The 21,135-nt window shown below is 44.7% G+C and overlaps 1 long non-coding RNA gene across 2 annotated transcripts in view; it reads left to right on the top strand.

Annotated features, from left to right (window-relative positions):
• Window positions 1-21,135, top strand: part of LOC123383211 — a 103,990-nt gene that overhangs the window by 64,106 nt on the left and 18,749 nt on the right. Inside the window, exons 3-5 of one of the 2 annotated variants that reach the window (XR_006592717.1) lie at window positions 1,713-1,778; window positions 2,467-2,587; window positions 8,344-9,499. This is a non-coding gene — a long non-coding RNA (uncharacterized LOC123383211). Of the gene's footprint in view, window positions 1-1,712; window positions 1,779-2,466; window positions 2,588-8,343; window positions 9,500-21,135 lie in introns of those variants that run through there. The other variant, XR_006592716.1, reaches the window with a different exon arrangement.

Here is a 21,135-nt window from a genome sequence, read left to right as displayed (position 1 = left end):
TCCATATTGCCTTCACTGCCCCCTCTGCCTCGTCTCCTCCCTTCCTGACAACCTTCCCTGACAATCCCAGCCCTCAGTGACTTCCCAAGGCGTCCCTTGACCTTTATGTTTTCATTGTACATGATGTCCTATATAGCTAAGGTTTAATTTCAGAACCAGACAGCACATTTCTTGGGAACAGGGTCCTCATCATATATTTTTCTTGTATCCTTCATGGTCTCCAGCTCAGTGCTGAGCACACATATGTATTTAACAATTACTCTCTGAAATGAATTGAAGTTGATTAGAATGACATGCTCAACAATCTTGGACAATATTTTTATTCTTCTTTGATTATAGTATTTTTTTTGCCTAAGTGGTCTGCACGTAATTATATATATACAGGTTTATATAAATACATACACATATTAATTTACTTATATAAGTATATATAAAGAGTTTAATCTCTATAATAGAAAAAATTTATATGTGCATACATATATGCACACATTTGCAACTCAAGAAACCAGGTTTATTCTTATTTAGTTTTCTTATCCTCTTGCTTACTGGGCAACTTTTCATCAACGTTACCTGCACTGTTTCAAAACTTAAATAGGGTAAGCAGAACCTGAGCATTTAGCACAGCACTGGCACACAGCCAGCACTAAATAAATGCTAAGATTAAAAAAAAAAAAGGCATTGGGGCACTTGGGTGGCTCAGTCGGTTAAGCGTCCGATTTCGACTCAGGTCACGATCTCGCAGTCCGTGAGTTTGAGCCCCGCGTCGGGTTCTGTGCTGACAGCTTGGAGCCTGGAGCCTGCTTCTGATTCTGTGTCCCTCTCTCTCTGCCCTTCCCCCGTTCATGCTCTGTCTCTCTCTGTCTCAAAAATAAATAAACGTTAAAAAAAAAAAAAGGCAAGGGCAAAGTATAAATGTAAACTGAGTTAGAACTTACTACAAGAGCAAGGATTCTGGTATTAGACCCTGGTCTGAACTTGGTTTCTTCTATTTATTCACAGTTTTGTAGAGTATTAAGTGAATTGACTCATCGTGCTCGTCAATGATCTCTCAGTTCCATGCACACCCTTTATACTTTGATCTGTAAGGCTATGGGCTTAGATTCTGAAAATGAGATTTCCCAGATTCCCTTGCGAGCTGATTTCCACGTAGGGTCTGCAATTGGGAGGCACAACTGGGAGACTGGGAGGCAGGAGGAGAGAGGAAGGGACTTCCTTCCTCTTTCCACCTTCTTTAGACAGCTACCACTCTAACAACTTTAGACCAGAATCTTGCCACTTCCTACAGGCCCTGCCACCAGCCACCCAGCGCCCTTTGGCAATCTTAGTGCCAAGTACATGATGGTTCTACAGCAGCCCAACAACAAAGATGGTGGCTCTTCCTCTACATTCCTAGGTTATACCTCTTTCCTTTTGTTCCCCCCAGCCCTAAGTTGCTCCCTGTATTTACCGACTTCACTGCTTTCTTTTGGATATTCCAACACACGTGAAATCCATTCACTATATTAAATACCCCCTGGTTAAAATACCTGTTATAATTTCTGTTTTCCTGATGGCATTTTGATTGATACGGCATGCAATGCGCTTAAGGCCTTTCATCTTCTCAACAAATGTTAGTTCTCCCCTCGGTGATTATATCTGCTGTGTTAAAAGAAAATGCATGACAGAAGCGAAGATATATTCACTGTATTTTTTACATTACCATTTCTTTTCAGAGTTCTTGAGCTTTCTCCATGGGCTCCCATTTCAGATGTGAGGGTTAGTGCAAACTCCCATGGATGGTAAGTGAGAATCAGGGCTTGGCCTTGGTTGAAACTGGGGGGAGAGCCAAAGAAAATTAACTTTCCAACAACTAGGCTTATACCACTGGGATATGACTGAAGCCCAGGATGGGGGATCCTAAAAGAGAACAAAAGAGAATGCCACAAATATCTATCACATCATCTGTTCTCTTGGCTACTCTTACCTCTTCCTTCTCCATTATGCGTTTACACTGACCTGATCTGAGAAACATCTCCCACCCATAAAAACATTGCTTCTTTAAGCCCATGTTTCTCTCACTCATTACCCACACCAGTTTTCCTAGATTCAAATCAGAAGCCCATGAAGAACCCCTTGGGTGAGAAGTGATCCCATGAATGTTGAAGGAAGCTTTGCCCTCACTGGAGAATCAAGGCACTAGGTTATCATGAAATCCAGTCCTTTGCAATTATTATTGTATCAAGTGAGATGTCGTCTCACTGATGGGCTTCCGAATTCCATCTCAATGGAGAAATCCACAGCAACCAACAAAGTGTAAGGAGAGAAAGCAGAGCCAGGGAGGGGTTAGTGTAACAAGCTGCTGACTGCAAATAATATGACTTTATTTATTATTTTAACAAATAAATCAGAGCTTATATTTCCAAATAGCAAAAATTTTTTTTTCTAACCGTGCTACCGTGGCTCACTGTATTTTAAAATTATCCCTAGAGCCTGCTGCAGAATTTTATAAAAAATTCTCAAATCTTCCTGGCCTCAAATCATCCTCCGTGAGTGGCTTTGGTGATTTGGAAACAATTGAAGTCATTTGGAAGTAAATCTGGTGACCAAGGTATGTGAACAAGATGGGAAACACCATTATTTGGTCAAATTTGGCTGTAACCAAAAGAAACCAGGACTGGGGGGGTGGGGGTGGGGGTGGGGAATGTAAACTAAATGTGAGTAGAGGTTTCAAAGAGAAATTGCAAGCATTTTAGATAGTGTCTGGAAGAAGTAATAGTCTTCCAAAGATGACTTCAAAGATGACTATATATATATATATATATTAATGTTTATTCATTTTTGAGAGAGAAAGAGAGAGACAGAGCGTGAGCAGGGAAGGGGCAAAAAGAGAGGGAGACACAGAATCTGAAGCAGGCTCCAGGCTCTGAGCTGTCAGCACAGAACCTGATGCAGGGCTCAAACCCGCAAACCACAGGATCTTGACCTGAGCTGGAGTCATACGCTTAACCAACTGAGCCACCCAGGTGCCCCGTGGATGACTAATTTAAAGGATGGTGCTCATCATGACTAACTGGATCACGTGTGTGTGTGTGTGTGTGTGTGTGTGTGTGTGTGTGTGTGTGTGTAATCAACCTAACTTTACAATATTATATTTATAGAAGTTGTTCTCAGTTTTCTCTCTACATATGAAGATGCCCCGTCCAGGGTATTCTTCCCTGCCTATCGTGACCTCAGGCAAGGAGTTTGTCTCAGAAAAACATGGATTTTGGAAAAAGATTAGTATGCAAATCTGTGCCTAAACGACTTACTGTGTCTGTAATCTTAAGCAAGTTGCTTGAGCTAATTTCACTTTAGTTTTCTGATGTATATAATGGGCAAAATACAATGGAGTGATTAAGAGGCTTAAGAAACTATGTATGCAAGTGCCTAGCTGAGTGCCTTGGCCCAGAGCAGACACTCAATGAATGGTTACTATTATTGGTGCAAACATAATTGTTTTCAGTTTATATTTTAATTCCAGTTACTTAGATACAGTGTTATATTTCACGTATACGATATAGTGATTCAAAAATTCCATATATCCCTCGGTGCTCATCACGACAAGTGCACTCCTTAATCCCCATCAGCCATTTCACCGTCCTCCACCCACTTCCCCTCTGGTAGCCATCATTTTGTTCTCTATAGTTAAAATCTGCTTCTTGGTTTGTCTCTCTCTCTCTCTCTCTCTCTTTTGCATGTTAGTTTTGTTTCTTAAATTCTACATATGAGTGCGATCACATGGTATGTCTCTGACTGACTTATTTCTGTTAGCGTTATACTCTCTAGCTCCATCCATGTTGTTGCAAATGGCAAGATTTCATCCTTTTCTGTGGTTGAATAATATGTGTATACATAAAACTTCCTCTTGGTCTATTCATTAATCAACAGGCACTTGGGCTGCTTCCATATCTTGGCTATTATAAATAATGGTGCTATAAATACAGGGGGTGTATGAATCCCTTTGAATTAGTGTTTTCGTATTCTTTGGGTAAATACCCAGTAATGCACTTGCTGGATTGTAGGGTAGTTCTATGTTTAACTTTTTGGGGATGATCCATAATATTTTCCACAGTGGTAGCACCAGTTTGCATATCCACGAACACTGCAAGAGGGTTCCCCTTTCTCCACGTCCCTGCCAACACCCATTGTTGATTCTAGCCATTCTGACAGGTGTGAGGTGATATCTCATTGTAGTTTTGATTTGCATTGTTCTAATGATATCTCATTGTAGTTTTGATTTACATTGTTCTAATGCTTATCTAAAAGATAAACATCTTTTCATGTGTTTGTTGGCTGTCTGTATGTCTTCTTTGGAGAAATGTCTGTTCATATCTTTTGCCCATTTTTACATTGGATTACTTGTTTTTGGGGTATGCAAACATAATTATTATCATCAGTGTATAGCTGTGGCATCGAGACCCTCATCAATCATTTCTGAGAGAGAGAGACCGATGTAGAGAGACCGATATGTCTATTTATATGAACCAGACAGCCAAGCCTAGAGAAGCCCATGGTGAATTCTACGTAGAGGAGGGAGGAGCCAATGATAGCACAATGGAATAGTTCCTTCTTCTTTTCTTCCACTTATAGGATACTGCAAAATGGGAAAATTGTGTCATCTCAATGTACATCTGTGTTAGAATGTTAACACAAAAATATTTAACCAATAGTGTTAGGAATGCCTGCAGTCTTTTGCACACTCCACATAGTTGAGGTTTTCCTCTTTGAGAACCAACACTTTTCCCAAAATAGTAATTGTTTGGCAGAAAAGCATTCAAAAACTCACCATTCACCCCTCTACCTTTTAAAGCAAAGGACAGGATTTAACTTTTTTGTTATAAGCCAGGACGATCATCATGAACATCTGTTGCAGTGTGGACGAGTAGCTCAGGGCTGGGCCTACTTTGGTTTTTTCTGCCCTCTCCTGCCTTGGTGTCAGGCATTGCCTGGATATGACAGGCTTGAGATGCAACACATCTACCAACCTTGGAAACAGGCAGATACTCAGAAACCAGCAATGTTCAGGACAGTGACCACATACTACTTAGGGACATAGATTCGTTCATAGGCAGACCTGAAATGAGACCCTCCTTCAGCCAGGTAATCTTGAGCAAATTACTGCACTGAACCTCAGTTTCTTCATCCGTTCAATGAGGATAAAAATAGTACCTAGCTCATAGGCGAGTCATGAGTCTCCAGTAGGAAAATAGACATAAAGTGTTTAGCATGGCACTGGGCAGATATCAGATGCTCAATAAACATTCCCTCCTACCATAATTATTACTACTAGCAAGCAAGGTCTTCCAGACACTCTGACTTCCCTACTGCGATACTCATAAACACTCAGCCTTTGGTTTTTTTCCTTCCATCTGTCAACTAGGACTGATAAAAGGTAGTCTGAACAGCCAGTGACCAAAGCCCCCTTGAATTTTTCCCCCCTAATCTGGTGAAACTCCCAGATAAGAGAATTTCAGCCAAAGGAGAACGTCAATAATTCTGTGAAAAGCCAATCATTCTCATAAGGGCCAACTTTCTCACACGGCCTGAATGGCCCCCCCAGACCGGCTGTATCTGCCCCTCTGAGCTGTGCAGTCAGACACGCCAAGAGCAGGAGTGCGCTCCGGGGACCAAACACCAAGTCACCAGGTCATGGCTGGTGATCCCTGGTGGCAGAAGCGGGGAGGCAGGCAGGAAGCCCCCAGAGTCTCTCGTCTGGCACTATTCACGGCACTGAGAGAAAGGTCCTCCAGAGCACTGGCAGGTGCCTATCTGGTGAGGATTCGGTACGTTGCAGCTCTCCAAGCGGTTATTTTCTATCTTCTGTATCCCGCAAGGGCTAATTCACGTCCTCAGCGGTGTACTATTCTGGCTATTCCACCACTGGGGAATATAATTTAAGGTCGCTCTGGAGTTACAGGAAGGTAACAACAACAGCTTCAGTCTTTGTGCAGTCCAGATCGGGAGCTGTTGGGCAGGTCCCAGCCTGCACCTCACCACGTGCCAGCACCGTGAGGAAACCAACAACCGGTGCTGGAATAAGCCGACAAGTGTTTTCACCCAGCACGTGCCACTGGGTTAGGGCTCCAGTCTCTGTACCAACTTCCTGGCAAACACTCACTTCTCCCAGGGACGCACTGCCTTAAAATGATATTCCCAGGATAAGTACCAGATTGGAGACCATCTGACACTGTTTTATATTTCATATCCCCAAGCCTGTTCTCTCTCCATCACATCTCCACGACCTCCATTTACGTATCAGGACGTGGACCTCACTTCATACAGCATTGCTTCCTTGCAAAGTTGGGGGTATATGTAATGCAAGTCATATTTTACACGCACGAGGTGACCTTGAAATTGTGTTAGGTCGCTATCGCTGTGTAACAAATTATCCCCCCCAACATGTGGGATAACACAATACTAAATATTTATTATCCTCACGATATCCGTGGGTCGGGAATTCAGGCGTGCCTTAGCCGGGCGCTTCTGACTTGGGTTCTCTCCCGAGGTTAGAGTCATGATGTTGGCTCCGGCCGCTGTCTCCTGGAGAGCCTGCTTCCAAGATGGCTGGCTCACACTGCCAGCCGGTTGGTGCTGTCGTTGGTGGAGGCCTCGCTTTCTCCCCACATGGGCCTCTCAGGCTATTTGAATGTCTTCACAAGGCCGCTAACTTCCCCTAGAGTGAGTGACCCATGAGGGAGAGCCAGGTGAAAGCTATCCTTTTTATGACCGTCTTAGAAGTCACATCTTATTCATTGGAAGGGAGTCCATCACTCAACTAGGGAGGGAATTCACTTGACTTTTGAAGTGAGCATCGTCACAGTATTAGCGAACACATTTGAAAGCCACCAGAAACATTTAGGAATGAATCACTCATTCATTTAACAAATATTTGTTGAGTACCTACGACGTGCCCACACCGTTCTAGAAGGTTGGGACACATCCTGGACAAAACAGACCAAAGTCCCTGCCTGACCTTGTCAGACTAAATTCTAGAGGAGAGAGACAAAATAAACAAGAAGCCTCACAATTGCGTTTTGTGTAGTGGGCTGCAGATTTAAGTGCTCTGGCGAAAAAGAGATCTAGGGAAGAGAGATCCAGAATCCTAGAGTCAGGTTACATTGTTTTAAAACTTTATTTTGAGAGAGCTAGAAGGAGGGGCAGAGAGTGGAAAAGAGAGAGAATCGCAAGCAGGATTCGCACTGTCAACACAGAGCCTGATGTGGGGCTCCAACTCACAAACCGTGAGATCATGACCTGAGCTGAACTCTGGAGTCGGTCGCTCAACCGACTGAGCCACCCAGGTGCCCCAAGTCAGTTACATTTTAAATAGAGTCATCAGACCTGTTCTCGCTGAGAAGACAGCGTGGGGAAGGCAGTGACTGGAGAAGTAATGGGACCGTGTGCATAGCCTCATGGCCCACCATCTGACCACAGAACCCACGCATCCTGGTGGTTGTCACCCTGCTCCCTCACGGGTACATGGATGGGGAGAGAAGTTTCTCTGCACCTCATGAGAACCGCCAGCATTCCCTTCCCCTAGATTACATAGGAAAAGGTGTTCTTGTGGCCATCCCCAGCTGCAGGTGACCTTCATGGCCATTCAGAGGGAGCTTCCGTGCCACCCTGGGACAAGCTGGAGGCAGCATGGGCATATAACACCGTGCATCCAAGGGGGAAAGACAAGTGAGTCACTCGGTCCTAAAGAGATCGCATTTGGAAGAGCAGCACTTTTGCAGGGCGGAATGTGTGCCTTCAGTGCTTCCACTGATCACGGTGTTTCTACCACTGAAGGCAAGCTCCAGACCACACCCAACAGAAGCCGCCCAGCCCTGGGAATGGCAGAATTTTGAAGTTGGCTGAATCATGAAGGGAGGGAACAGGAAGGAGAAGACATTCCTGGCTTGCGTGTGGCCCAAAAGGGGTCAGCACCCTGCTGGCCGTATAGGGTCTCTCAGGAGACCCTTGCCGACAGAGTGCCTCGGGCTGGCGGAGCTAGGGATGAAGTAGGGCAGGGCGGGTACCAGAGGATTCAAGGAGAGCACCCGGTTCTAATTCAGCCATCCAGGCAGGCAAGAGGAGGCTCAGGGCAGGGGGAGGGGCAGGGGGTATTTGAACAGCGATGTGTGAGCCCTATTCGGGGGGGCAGTTATGATCTCGAGAGTGTGGCGACTAACACCCTGGGACATAGGCGGCCCCCCAGTCTCCCATGCAACAGACCCCATGAAGAGGGACCCTATCTCAAGCGTAGACAGAGGTGCACAAGAGGGCATCGGTTCAGGGTCCGAGGGAGACCTGTACATGTAGCAAGAGATGGTTCCCTAACAGGATCATCAATCCAGCCCAGATGACCTCACCCAAAGATGGCTGTGAGGAAAGAACGAAGGAGAAAGCTCAGCCCCTGGAGGTGCCATAGACAGCCGGTGCTCACCACGTCAGTAGGTAACAAGCGCTAGGGTAAGTGACGAGGACACGAAGGAGCCCCCTGGGTGTCAGAACAGTCATCGATAGCCATGTCTGAAGCCCATAGAGGCTGACAGGGGACATAGGGTGCACATGTTGAGTTCCACATTTATTCTTTCTCCAAGGGAAATCCTTGAATGGCTAAAAGGCAGAGACGGGGTCGGGGTCGACACAGCCAGGTATGTATCCTGGTGATGCCATTTACTGTGTCAGAGAAGTCCCTTTGTTTCTCGGTAGCCCCGGTTTCCTCACCTGTCAACCTCACACAGCTGGTGAGAGATAAATGACAAACTGCTTCACATGATTCCCAGACTATAGAAGTAGTCCACAAATAGCTGCTATTTTTATTGTCACTATTTTTACAAATGTTGTGGACAGCCACTGTGGGGGCTTTGTTTGGTTTTGTTACCCAACACCTCTTCCTTTGGAGAGATTGCCCCATCCCACCCCCACGCACTTGGGGGTGGTGTGCAGCTAATCTTAGGACTCGGACAGGGATGGACAAGTGACCAATCAAATTCTCTCTCCAAGGGATTGGAACCCTAAGTGCCTTCAGGCAGGAAGGCAGTCAGAGCTGAGTCATCCTGTGACAGGGAATTTCCTGGAGTGGCTCCTGCTATCATCCCTCCCAGGGTCTGAAATCCAACTCGTCCTTCCGGTGTCTGAGCTTGGCCAGCCTCCCCGTAGTGACCCCCTCTTGCAGCCGAGAATCCCTTCTGACAAAGCAGCCACAGGGTGGGACATCTCTACATAGATGGCCATCAGAATGGCCGTGTGGGGACACCGAGGCTGGGAAAGAGGATGTGACCGTCTCACTTCCTCCCTTCCCTTTTCAGTTCAGGCTATCTCTGCCCCCTGCCCTCTCTTTGTTTGGTTTACTTTTTTTTTTTTTTTTTAATCAGGGTAATATAGGTACTTAAATGTGATCAAATAGTGAATAGAGTTGGGACAACTGGGTAGCCATCTGGAAAAGATGAAGCTGGGGCGCCTGGGTGGTGCAGTCGGTTAAGCGTCCGACTTCAGCCAGGTCACGATCTCGCGGTCCGTGAGTTCGAGCTCCGCGTCGGGCTCTGGGCTGATGGCTCGGAGCCTGGAGCCTGTTTCCAATTCTGTGTCTCCCTCTCTCTCTGTCCCTCCCCCGTTCATGCTCTGTCTCTCTCTCTGTCCCAAAAATAAATAAATGTTGAAAAAAAAATTAAAAAAAAAAAAAAAGAAAAGATGAAGCTGGTTCAATATATGAGGGTAAATTCAAAATGGACCAAAGATTTAAATGTAGAAAAATTTTAAAATACTTAAAGTCACTAGGAGATAGCATTGACGAATTGCTACGTAATCTTTTTGTGTGGAGGACCCTGCTAATTATGACTCAACATCCAGAGTCTATCAAAGAAAATATTTCTAATTTTTTAAAACGTTTATTTATTTTTCAGAAAGAGAGTGGGAGCAGGGGAGGGACAGAGAGGGGAACAGAGGATCTGAAGCAGGCTCCCAACTGATAGCAGCAAGCCCACGGCAAGGCTCGAACCCACAAACCATGAGATTGTGACCTGAGCCCAAGTCAGGTGCTCAACTGACTGAGCCACCTAGGTGCCCCTATCAAAGAAAATATTTCTAAATATTACTCCATATTAGTCAAAAACTTAGCATAAAATAATAACAAACTCCGTTAACAAACTGAAAAATCAAATTGCAGTGAAAAGGATTAATTTCCCTAAAATGTAAAGAACTCCTAGAAATCAAGAAGAAAAAGATACAAAAAAAAAATTGAAATTTGGGCAAAGGACATAATTAGAGTATTCAGGAAAAAAAAGAATTATAAATGGCTCTTGAACATTTAAAGATTCTTTTTTTTTTTAATTTTTTTTTAATGTTTATTTATTTTTGAGACAGAGAGAGACAGAGTATGAACAGGGGAGGGTCAGAGAGAGAGGGAGACACAGAATCCGAAACAGGCTGCAGGCTCTGAGCTGTCAGCACAGAGCCCGACGCGGGGCTCGAACTCACTGACCGCGAGATCATGACCTGAGCCGAAGTCGGACACTCAACCGACTGAGCCACCCAGGTGCCCCTAAAAGATTCTTAACCTTACTCGTAATTAGAGCAGGTTGACACCCATCAGATTGAGAAAAAACTCAAAAGTTCGACAACACATTCTTCTAACGAGACTGGGAAAATAACCACTTTCACAGGATTCGGGTGAGACAATAAGATGCTACAAAGCCTTTGGAGAGCAATTAGGCATTATCTATCAATAGCACAAATACATTTGCCCTCTGACCTCTGGAAAGTCATCTCACAGCTTCTCTGCACACAAATGAAATAACGTATGTATAAGATTATTCATTTCAGCATTGTTGGTAATAGCAGAACATTGGAAACACCCCCAGTGACTAGTTTTTTAAAAAGCCAAAAGCTTGCTTTAAAAAATCCATCCGGGGGGCGCCTGGGTGGCGCAGTCGGTTAAGCGTCCGACTTCAGCCAGGTCACGATCTCGCGGTCCGGGAGTTCGAGCCCCGCGTCAGGCTCTGGGCTGATGGCTCAGAGCCTGGAGCCTGTTTCCGATTCTGTGTCTCCCTCTCTCTCTGCCCCTCCCCCGTTCATGCTCTGTCTCTCTCTGTCCCAAAAATAAATAAACGTTGAAAATAAAATAAAATAAAATAAAATAAAATAAAAAATCCATCTGGGGCATGTGGGTGGGTCAGTTGGTTAGGCATCCAACTTTGGCTCAGGTCATGATCCCACGGTTCATGGGTTTGAGCCCCCAGTCGGGCTGTATGCTGACAGCTCAGAGCTTGGACCAGCTTCAGATTCTGTGTCTCCCTCTCCCTCTGCCCCTCCCCCACTCATGCTCTGTGTCTCTCTGTCTCTCAAAAATAAACACAGGTTAAAAAAAAATTTTTTTTTTCTAAATCCATTCCATGGTCCACCCTAGCCCCATCCCTAATTCTGTTTCCAGAAGCTTTAAAACCTGTTAATTGATTTTTCAGATATTCATCTGTAAACTTCTCTTTTAAAATGCTTATATTATTGGGGCACCTGGGTGGCTCAGTCAACTGGTCATCTGACTCTTCATTTCAGCTCAGGTCATGATCTCATGGTCATGAGATCAAGACCCATGTTGGACTCTGCACTGAAAATGGAGCCTGGTTGAGATTCTCTATCTCCCTCTCTCTCTCTGCCCCTCCCCTGATTACATGCATGCATGTGCACACACTCTCTCTCTCCCTCAAAAATAAATAATGTTTAAAATGTTTACATTATTTCTCAATTCTCAATTTAAGCGTGATCTACTCATTTTCTACTATAGAAGAGAACTATTTAGCTCTATTATATATCCTCCACCCCTCATGCACACACAGAGCTATTCACCATTCACCTTCATTTTTCCAAATGGTTACATTACAATTTTTTGTTAAATTCATACTTAAGAGTTGAGTATTATGACGATGCAAATATCGTTTACAATTGAAACATAGGTTTAGAATCATTAACATTCCTTTCTTGAATATTTAAAATTTTTCCCTGGAGTTCATAATTGCCTTGTTTTTCATTTGACCATTTCATTTTTGTTTGACCATTTTTAGTGTATTTATCAACAATTTCTTCCCCAAATATTCTATGCACCATATACGAGATCCTCTATCAGTTCCAATTTTTTCCTAGAACTTTTCCATTCATTCTTTGTTCTCTGCATTTGTTTCCCTCTAGTCCTGCTTCATAGCAGCCATCTTAAAACCTGTCTTTACTCTCACCCTGAGAATTTCCTTTGCTCCCTCTGTCTCATGTGTTGGATCCATTCATCCATGGGGTCTGGATCCCAAGCCCCCTAGATTTGATCACTCATTTCAGTAAAATACATTCTCTAGTAAATCCTCAAGAAAAAGTACCTAGAAAAAAAATTGAGATCCTGGATGTCTGAAAATGTTTTCATTATACCTTCACATTTGGTATTAGTTTGGCTTTACAGATCAGTTCACAAATACTTTTTCCAAATGTTCCATTTCCTTCCAGCATCCAGTGTTACTGTTGAGAAGTCTGATGTCATCCTGTTTCCAGTCCTTTGTTGTGGTTTATTTCTGCTCTCAGGAAACCTCTCTGAAATCTTCTCTTAATCTGGTGTCCTGAAATTTCATGATGATGTTCCTTGATATGAGGTTTTATTTTACAATTATTTTCTATTGTGTTCGGGCAACCCATGGGATTTCTTGTATGATTTCTCTGGACAGTTTCTTTCCTCAGTTTTCTCTGTTCTCTCTCTGAATATGCTATCAGTTGAATGTGGAACTCTTGAATCAATACGCTCAATTTCATATTGTTTTTCTCCTACTTTCCAAATATGTATCTTCTATTTCCTTTCTATGATGTTTCGTTAATTTCATCCACTAGCCTTTCAACTGAATGTTACTCTATCATTGCACTTCTAATTTCTGAGTGCCCTTTCTTATTCTCTGATTTGTACAGGGTTCTGTTCTTATTTCATAAATTGACAGTGCTTTTGATTACTTCGATTCCCTGATGTTTTCCCTGCTTCCTTCAAGTTCCTTTTTTTCCATTGGTTTCTGTCTTTCAATCTATCTTCCATGTTAAACGTAAGTCTCTAGTCATTCCAACTCCTAAATCCAGTCTCTCTTTTCAGGCTGTTTTTCAGACTGTTGATTTTAAAATAACTACATATGCAATATATAAATGTATTCTCATTATCAAAAATTCAAACAGTATAAAAGTATACTGAGAAAAAATGTAAAAGTCCCCATACACTCTCACTCCTGCTCCTAAAAATATCCACTAACAATCGTTTGGTGTGCCAAGATATTTTCTACCATAGAGTCTAGATAGGGTGTTGGGGGGGGGGATATTTTGATTCTTCCTTTGGGATACAAGTTACTTAATTTTTGAATTGACTACCCAACATTTGAATATTAGGAGATCATATAAAAATTCAGATTCCTAAACTCTCCCTAAAAAAATGAGAATTCTGGCAACACTGGACCCACATACCATATTAAGAACGGCCATCTTTTCTTCAGTTCTGTGAGTCCCCGTTTGACCTGTGCCCACTCATATTACTTGCCTGGCTCCTTTAAGCATTGGGGTTAGTGGCGCCTCAGTTAAGTGATGCCTAAATTGTTGGTGTCTACTCTGGAAGTAGTAACACATCCATCAAGTAACAGAGTAGTCTACCACATCATAGGACGATCTGTCAGATAGGAAAACATAGAGAGGAAACGCCTCCTCTTAGAATGGCATGGAAAAGAATGGGCTGGAGTGGACTGGACACCAGGTCAGTGGTACTGTTGGACACAGAAAGTAGGATGGCTCATTAACCGCTGATCCCTGAGTATTTCTTCCAATTATCTTCCCCAGTATAGATTCCATGGCTGCAAAATACATTTTCTGACTTCTGTGTAGAAGAATAGGTACAAACTGGAGGGCAGACGAGGCAGGAAACATCAGACATGTCGATCTGCCCAGAGAAGAGGACCCTCAGAATGAACTGTCTGCCCCCATGGCTGTTGCGTCATGAATGGCTGCCATTTACCCTCACGTAGGTGTTTACCAAGGCTAACTCCTCACCCTTTGTCCAGTCAGGGAGTGGACCCACCGTGCCATTTTTCCCTGAGCAGCATCCCTGTGCATCAAGTACAAGGAGGCTTTTTGCACACGTAGCTCAGATCTCTCTACCCAGTCCTATCGATTTAACCCGTACATAGCCACACACCCACGCATCCAAGGCAAATCATGATTTAATCCCAGACAAATGGTAAAGAATACAGATTTTTATGAACCCTTTTATATTAAAAAGGGTTAAAGAGAATCTAGTAAACTCATTTCTGTGGGCAGATACTTAGCTATAAGAATATATTACGTCTTTGTCAGCAGAAGGAAACATCTCTGGCCCATTTTAATTCACTGCTATACAGATAAGTTTTGATGTTCCTTCTTTAAATTTCACAAATGCACGGGATGGTTTGGGGGGAAAGAGATTGGCCAGACCTCATCATTTGTCTACAGAACACAGAGCAAAGGGCCTTGAGTTCTGCCAGTCTCCAGTCTAGTGAAGGTCTCATGGGACATTTTTCACAGAAGGGCACTCCGACCCCTGTTTCTGCCGCTGTCATCTCCTTACCCCACCTCCAACCTTTCTTCCTCTTTTCCACCAGCCTCACTCCCAAGGGTCCTATAAGCATTCCCCAGTAAGCCCTTGCTCTGAAACCTGCACAGAGATCATAGAAACATTGTTATACCCACAGTTAATGTTTATTTTCTTGCTTCCAATGAGATACACCCTTTCCTCCACTAAATTGTTTCACTATACTGTACTTGAGAAATGACAGGGTCATCTTTGGTCAAATGTTCACCCTCAGCAGAAATAAAGGGGCATTTAACGGGGAATACAGATGGAATGATCCAGGCTCCCTCCGTAGACACTATTTTAGGAGTCAGCCAGGGAGAAAAGACAGAGAGAGGAGTAAGGAAGCAAATTATATGATATTTCTCTTTCTACTCTCCCAAATTAAATGTATTCCTGCCTTTGCTTTCATCTAACACTGCCACCACAATTTCTCTTGGATACTTCCCATTATCGCATAGCAAAACAGAATTCTGCACCACGATTGAATCTAAATACTAAAATCATTTAAGATACACCGCTCCTGGGACATACAGCAAAATGTAATAAGTTTCTCAAAATGTGACCTAATTATAACTGTCCTTTTAAGTTTTATTTCCCACTGGGACCAAATGTCTGCAGTTAAAAATAATTCTTGAAACAGGTCCATGTTGCCACAAAACTTTTCAGAGTCACTTAAATGTTATCCATGTACCCAATTTATTTTTCTCCTCTGTTCCTATGTGATAAAAGCCAAACATCCAGGAGAGACAGGAGGCCAAGCCGGCAGAGAACGTGCTGGGCCAGAATTCTCACAATGGAAGCCTTCCCATGTGACCGGATGGGGAGTCAGGTTACCACTGTCTCACTGACACCCCATGTGCCCCAGTGACCCCGTATCATGGGGCCGTGAATGCCAACAGTCGGCCCTTCTTTTCCCATGCCCTCATGAATACCAGGCTCCTACGCTTTGAGCTTCATTCTCATTTGCTGCCCCAATGGTCTTTGAGATGCTCAGGCCTTGATTCCCCTCCATCCCCTTGGTCCAAAGTGTTCACTCTCTCCTTCCAAAGTCCATTCAGTAAACCTCCATGTAGAGGCAATCCTGTCTTCTGGAACAGCACAAGCCCACTCTCTGGCTGGCCAGAATCCCACTGCTTTATTTGCACTGACTCTGATAGACCTGGCTCCTACCAGTGGGGTTTTCTAAGGACACTTTCAGAAGCTGTTGCTTTTTCAGTGTCTCCATTTAACTCTCTCTCGAAAGGAACAAAAGACATTTAAAAACGTCTGATCTAAGGCCACACACCTGGAAGGTTCAACACACGTGTTCTGAAGTCAGACGGACCTAGGCTTGACTTTTAGCTCGTCCACCCATGTGGCTCCACACATGTGCTTGAACTCCCCACGTCTCTGCTTCCTCATCTGTGAAGCGAGGACGATAAAGGAATGACTTTGTAAGGTCGTTGTGAGTATTAAAATTGATGAAGAATGCTAAACAGTTATCACAGAGCCTAACGTGTGGCAAACACTCAGCAGATATGAGCTATTATTATTAGAGCATTTGAAAAAAAAAATCACTTCTTCCAGCTAAGATAATGCCATTAGTACAGATACTCTTTCTGCTTGTCAGAGGTTGCCAGAAAAATCCAAGCCAAAGATGGCTAGAAACTAAATTACCTTAGTCTCTGGATGCTCTTCTGTCCTGATTCCAGCTCATAGGAGAGGTAAACAGCCAAGCAGAGGAACACCAGCCAGGATCATACCCAGGACGCCGTGGTGAGAACCCACAAGCACAGACATGCCATTTCCAGGAGCTTTCCCAACCTGAGAAGGCGCAGCCGAGCTTTAATAGGACCAGATACATTTTAATTTTTTTAACATTTGTGTATTTTTGAGAGAGAGGGAGACAGAGTGTGAGCAGGGGGAGGGGCAGAGAGAGAGGGAGACACAGGATCCCAAACAGGCTCCAGGCTCTGAGCTGTCAGCACAGAGCCCGACGCGGGGCTCGAACCCACAAGATCATGACCTGAGCCGAAGGCGGCCGCTTAATCCACCGAGCCACCCAGGTGCCCTGAATTTTTAATTTCGGGTATGTACATTTATTCTGTGTTAAACGGTACCCTGGAGTCCTCATTGGGGAGGGCGGCGGGGGGCGGGGGGGGGGGCTGTTGACCAGTTGACTGGTGAGCAAAGCTGAATATAAAATGCCACGTCTGATGCTGGGAGCTTTATAAAATGATACAGACAGTCACTGAGAGCTCCCCACCCAGTCGTGGCCAAACGCACGGCAGGCTTCTACCGAGGGAAAGTAGAAGAAAAGAAACAAAAAAAGAACATTGCCGGCTGGGAGCAACAAAGAACAGGCAGGCAAAAAACGAAAGCTGCGGGAGGCACTGCTCGGCAGTGACTCCAACTGGGACCAGGAGGCGGGAGGAGTAACGGGGAAGGGGGAGGGGGGAGAAACCCAGCCGTTCATCTGCTGTGTTTCCACGCTAAAGCTGGGTGCTGGGAGGGCCGAAGTCAGGAGATCCAGTCTCCACACAAAGCACCCGGCAGCATTTCTGGCATACGTACAAGGAGATGGCTGATTCAGTGTGTGATTATAGAGCTCACATGTAAGACAAATGTAATGGGAAACAGGAGAACCTTCCATTAAATAGTAATAAACAATATTAATAATATTGAGTTACCCTCAATCAGCAAGCAGTGGCTGGTGGATATCCAAACCTCCTTATCCCTTCTTCACTGGTTCTCCAAAGGTCCCGCAGGGCGGAAACGCACTCCTTCGCATTCCCTGTATTGGCTTGCCCCCCTTCCCCGTCTCCCTTCCTCCCTTCTTCACGTATGATCACCTGCTGTATTCATTTACTAGGCTGTCGTAACAAATTACAACAAACTCAGTGGCTTAAAATGGCAGAAATTCACTTTCTCCCTCTTCTAGAGTCCACAGTCTAGGTGTGGACTGGACTCCCTCTGAAGGTTCTAGAGGAGAATCCTCCTTGGCGTCTTCCAGCGTCTGGTGGCTCCAGGTGTTCCTTGACTGATGGCTGTGTCACTCCAGTCTCTGCCTCTGTCTCCATGTGGCTTTCTCCCCCTCCACGTTTTCTCCTCTTCTGTCTCTTCGGAAGATGCTGGTCATTGGATTTAGGACTCACCCAAGTAATCTGGGATGATCTCCCAGCTTGAGATCTTTAAGTTAATCACATCTGCAAAGACTCTTTTTTCCAAATGTCACGTTCATAGTTTGTGAGGCACAGGACACCGACGTATCTTTTTGAGGCCACCATGTTACCACCACACCTGCCCAATAAACAACTCACATTCATCCTAATCTTTGCTTTTGGTAGAACTCAAACAAAGCAAGCAGCCTAAGAAAGGCAGACTTTCTAGTCCATACCTCTACTCCCAGGCAGGTCTCATAGAAAACATAGCGAACAAACAGCTCATAAAGCTTATCAGGCTTCAAAATCGTACCCCCAGGTTTTTACACACGGTACGTGGCCCATAGTAGGACTCAAAAAATATCTGTTGGATGAATGATAAAGTCTCACCATCAGATTCCCAGGTAGAGAATGAACTCTGGGGGTTTTCTTAACTCTTTTTCAACACCTTTATTGAAGCATAACTTATATACCACGAAATTTACCCACTGCAAGTTTCCAGTGTGATAATTTTTTGTCAAATTATAGAGTTGTGCAGTCATCACCACACCCCCCTTTTAGAACGTTTTCATCACTCCAGAAAGTTCTCTCAGACTTGTTTGCAGTCAGTCCCCACTTTCACCCCAGCCCCAGGCAACCACTGATCTGCGTTTTCTTTTCTCTTTGGGGATGTTTCATGTAAAGGAAATTATATAATATGTAGTCTCGGGCTTCTAGTTTCCTTCGCAGAGCACAATGGTTTTTGAGACTGATCTGGCTAGTAACATATATCAGTAGTTCAGTCTTTGTTGCTGAGTTGTATTCCACTGAATGGATATGCCACATTTTGTTTAACCCTTAACAGTCGGTCGACATTTGGATCGGTTCCATTTTGGAACTACTATAAATGATGTTGCCATAAACATTCTCACACGAATCTAAGTGTAGTCATATGTTTTCATTTCTCTTGGGTAAATAAGAGTGAAATCGAACCTTTTATTCCGAAACTTTCCAAATCCATAGAAAAGTTGCAAGAACGGTACGTTCTAGTGCATTCTTTAGCTCGATTCGCGATTGGCAACATCATGCCATATTTGCTTTATCTCCGTAAGATATTTTCAAGCACTCTTTGGCAAAAAGTTGCAGACATCATGACATATTACCCCTGAATACTTTGCCTCCTAATAATAAAGCCATTCTCCTACATAACCACAATACCATTGTCACAGCTAAGACTTTTTTCCCCAACTGTTTTCAATTTTTCAAAACTACGAAAAAAGTTGAAAGAATAATACGCTGAAGTGAACTTGGACTTTGCCACTGCTTCCCATATTGTACCTGAAATATTTGTACTTGGGCCATTCTTGGTGCATGGCCATGGGATACTCCCAACTTGTCACACTCTTACTCCATTGTTTATTCCCGGGGGTTTGGGGGGCTGGTTTCACAAGACTCCAAGGTGCCTCTAGTGTCTTTTCCTGGGGGATATTGCAAAATTCCCTCGTCCCCTCCTAGGCTTGGCTCAGATGTCAGTTTCTCAGTGAAGCCCATCATTCCCACTGCTATTAAAATTCTCAACCCATCTTTTCCCTTCACCAGTACTCCCTACCCCTACTTACTCTGTTGTAACTCTTCCCCCAAAGTACGTGTCACCTTTTAACATAATGTAGAATTCATGTTTTTGTTCTGTTTATCCATTGCCTCCCTCCACTACAACACAAGCTCTATGAGGGCAGAGATGATCTTTTATTGTTCACTGCTGTATCCCGAGGCCCAATTGTACTTCCTGGCACATTGAGAGATCAATCGGTCCACATGGAAGGACTGGCTGGATGATGCATGTGCACGTATGCACAGCTCCATCAGGAGGAGCAGGGACCAAATGACCCCGAGCCAATCACCCCCCGCAGGCAGCGAGGGTGGGAAAGGATCCTGAGTTTAGTCTCAACGAAGGCTTCGGAAAACCACCAACCCTTTAAAAACTGCAAAATCAATAACCCACCCCCCCGCCCGCCGCCGCCCTTCAGTAGAACGGACCAGACCTTTCCAAATAGGAAGTCTCCCAATGCTTTTCTGAAGAAAGATATTTTTTGCCTCAGAAAGCCACTCTCCAGGGACCACAGAAGCTGGAATTCAGCCAGCCCTGGATTTCCTGGAGGAGGCAAATACCATGACCCGCCCCCCCACACACACCCTTAAAAGGCCCTTCCTAGAGCACAACGTGCACCTGCCCCCGGCAGTCACGTCCGACCTCCTGGCCATCGCCATATCTATCCTCTCCCGGGGGCACACCTGACCCGAGGGAAGAAAGGCCGAGTGACCAGTTCGGTCTGGTGAGGGAAGCCAGTCCAGATGGGAACCAGAGGGGCCCTGCTATCAGGGAAGGGATCCTGGAAGGAAGCTGACACAGGCTGTGGGGCAGAGGCGGTGCTGGGGAGGCTGTGAACAAGCGGAAGTTAGGAGGAAGCCCAGGACGGCAAAAGCTGTGAGGTAGAAGAAAGCCCTTCAAAGAATAGCACGAGGGTGACGAATTCCACAAATCCCCGCCCCTGAGGTCCCTCCAGCTGACCCAGTTTCCCCACGATATCGGGTTCCGGTCTCTTCGAGGCCTGGCTAGTCCGCAGATCCTGTGTTCCAGAAGTCTCCATCACCCTCACTGTTTTTGCAATGCCTTCACCACACACCTGAGCACTTGAACTAGGTTGAGTGACCCTTTATTCCTTGCAACCCCGAGAATCTAAGTAAAATGGAAAGACGCGAGTGCCTGTCGTGCACAAGAGACCCCGGGGCAAAGGCAAAACTCCCGGACATTCTCTTGCAGTGCTTTATAGCCTCGCCACTAAAAGTGTTGTCCAAACCCCACCTGCACGGAGCTCGCTTGGGAGATGGCTAAAAAGGCAGAACCCAGGGGCTCCTGGGTGGCTCAGTCGATTGAGCGTCAGACTTGAGCTGAGGTCGTGATCTCACAGTTTGTGAGTTCGAGCCCCGTTCTCAGTGCAGAGCACTCTTTGGATCCTCTGTCTCGCTCTCATTCTGCCCCTCCCCCTCATACTTGCTCTTTCCACCCCCCGCCTCTCAAAAATAAATAAAACATTAAAAAAAAAAAAAAAAAAAGGCAGAATCCAGGCCCCTAGCCAGACCTACTCAACCGGTAAGTTGTGAAAACACTGAAATTTGAGGAACACTGCTTCCCCCAACTAATAGTCCCAAACCCATTGTCCCAGTCGCCTTTCTGCTTCTGGGCTTCTATCAGCCACTGATTTGACAGCCACCATCAATAATTCTCTGGGTATCAGAGCTATTGTTAAAGGTCTGCCTGTAAAACACAGGCTTCTTCAAGCCGTTTCTTTGCCTGTTTCCTTCAGCTGTCTTTCATTAGATTTTTGTCTGCATGGCATTATAAAG

The sequence above is a fragment of the Felis catus genome, chromosome F2 (assembly GCF_018350175.1).
Source record: "Felis catus isolate Fca126 chromosome F2, F.catus_Fca126_mat1.0, whole genome shotgun sequence".
In the NCBI taxonomy this organism is placed as follows: Eukaryota; Metazoa; Chordata; class Mammalia; order Carnivora; family Felidae; genus Felis; species Felis catus.
Note: the sequence above shows the minus strand (reverse complement) of the source record. Positions and strands in the feature narration are given on the sequence as shown.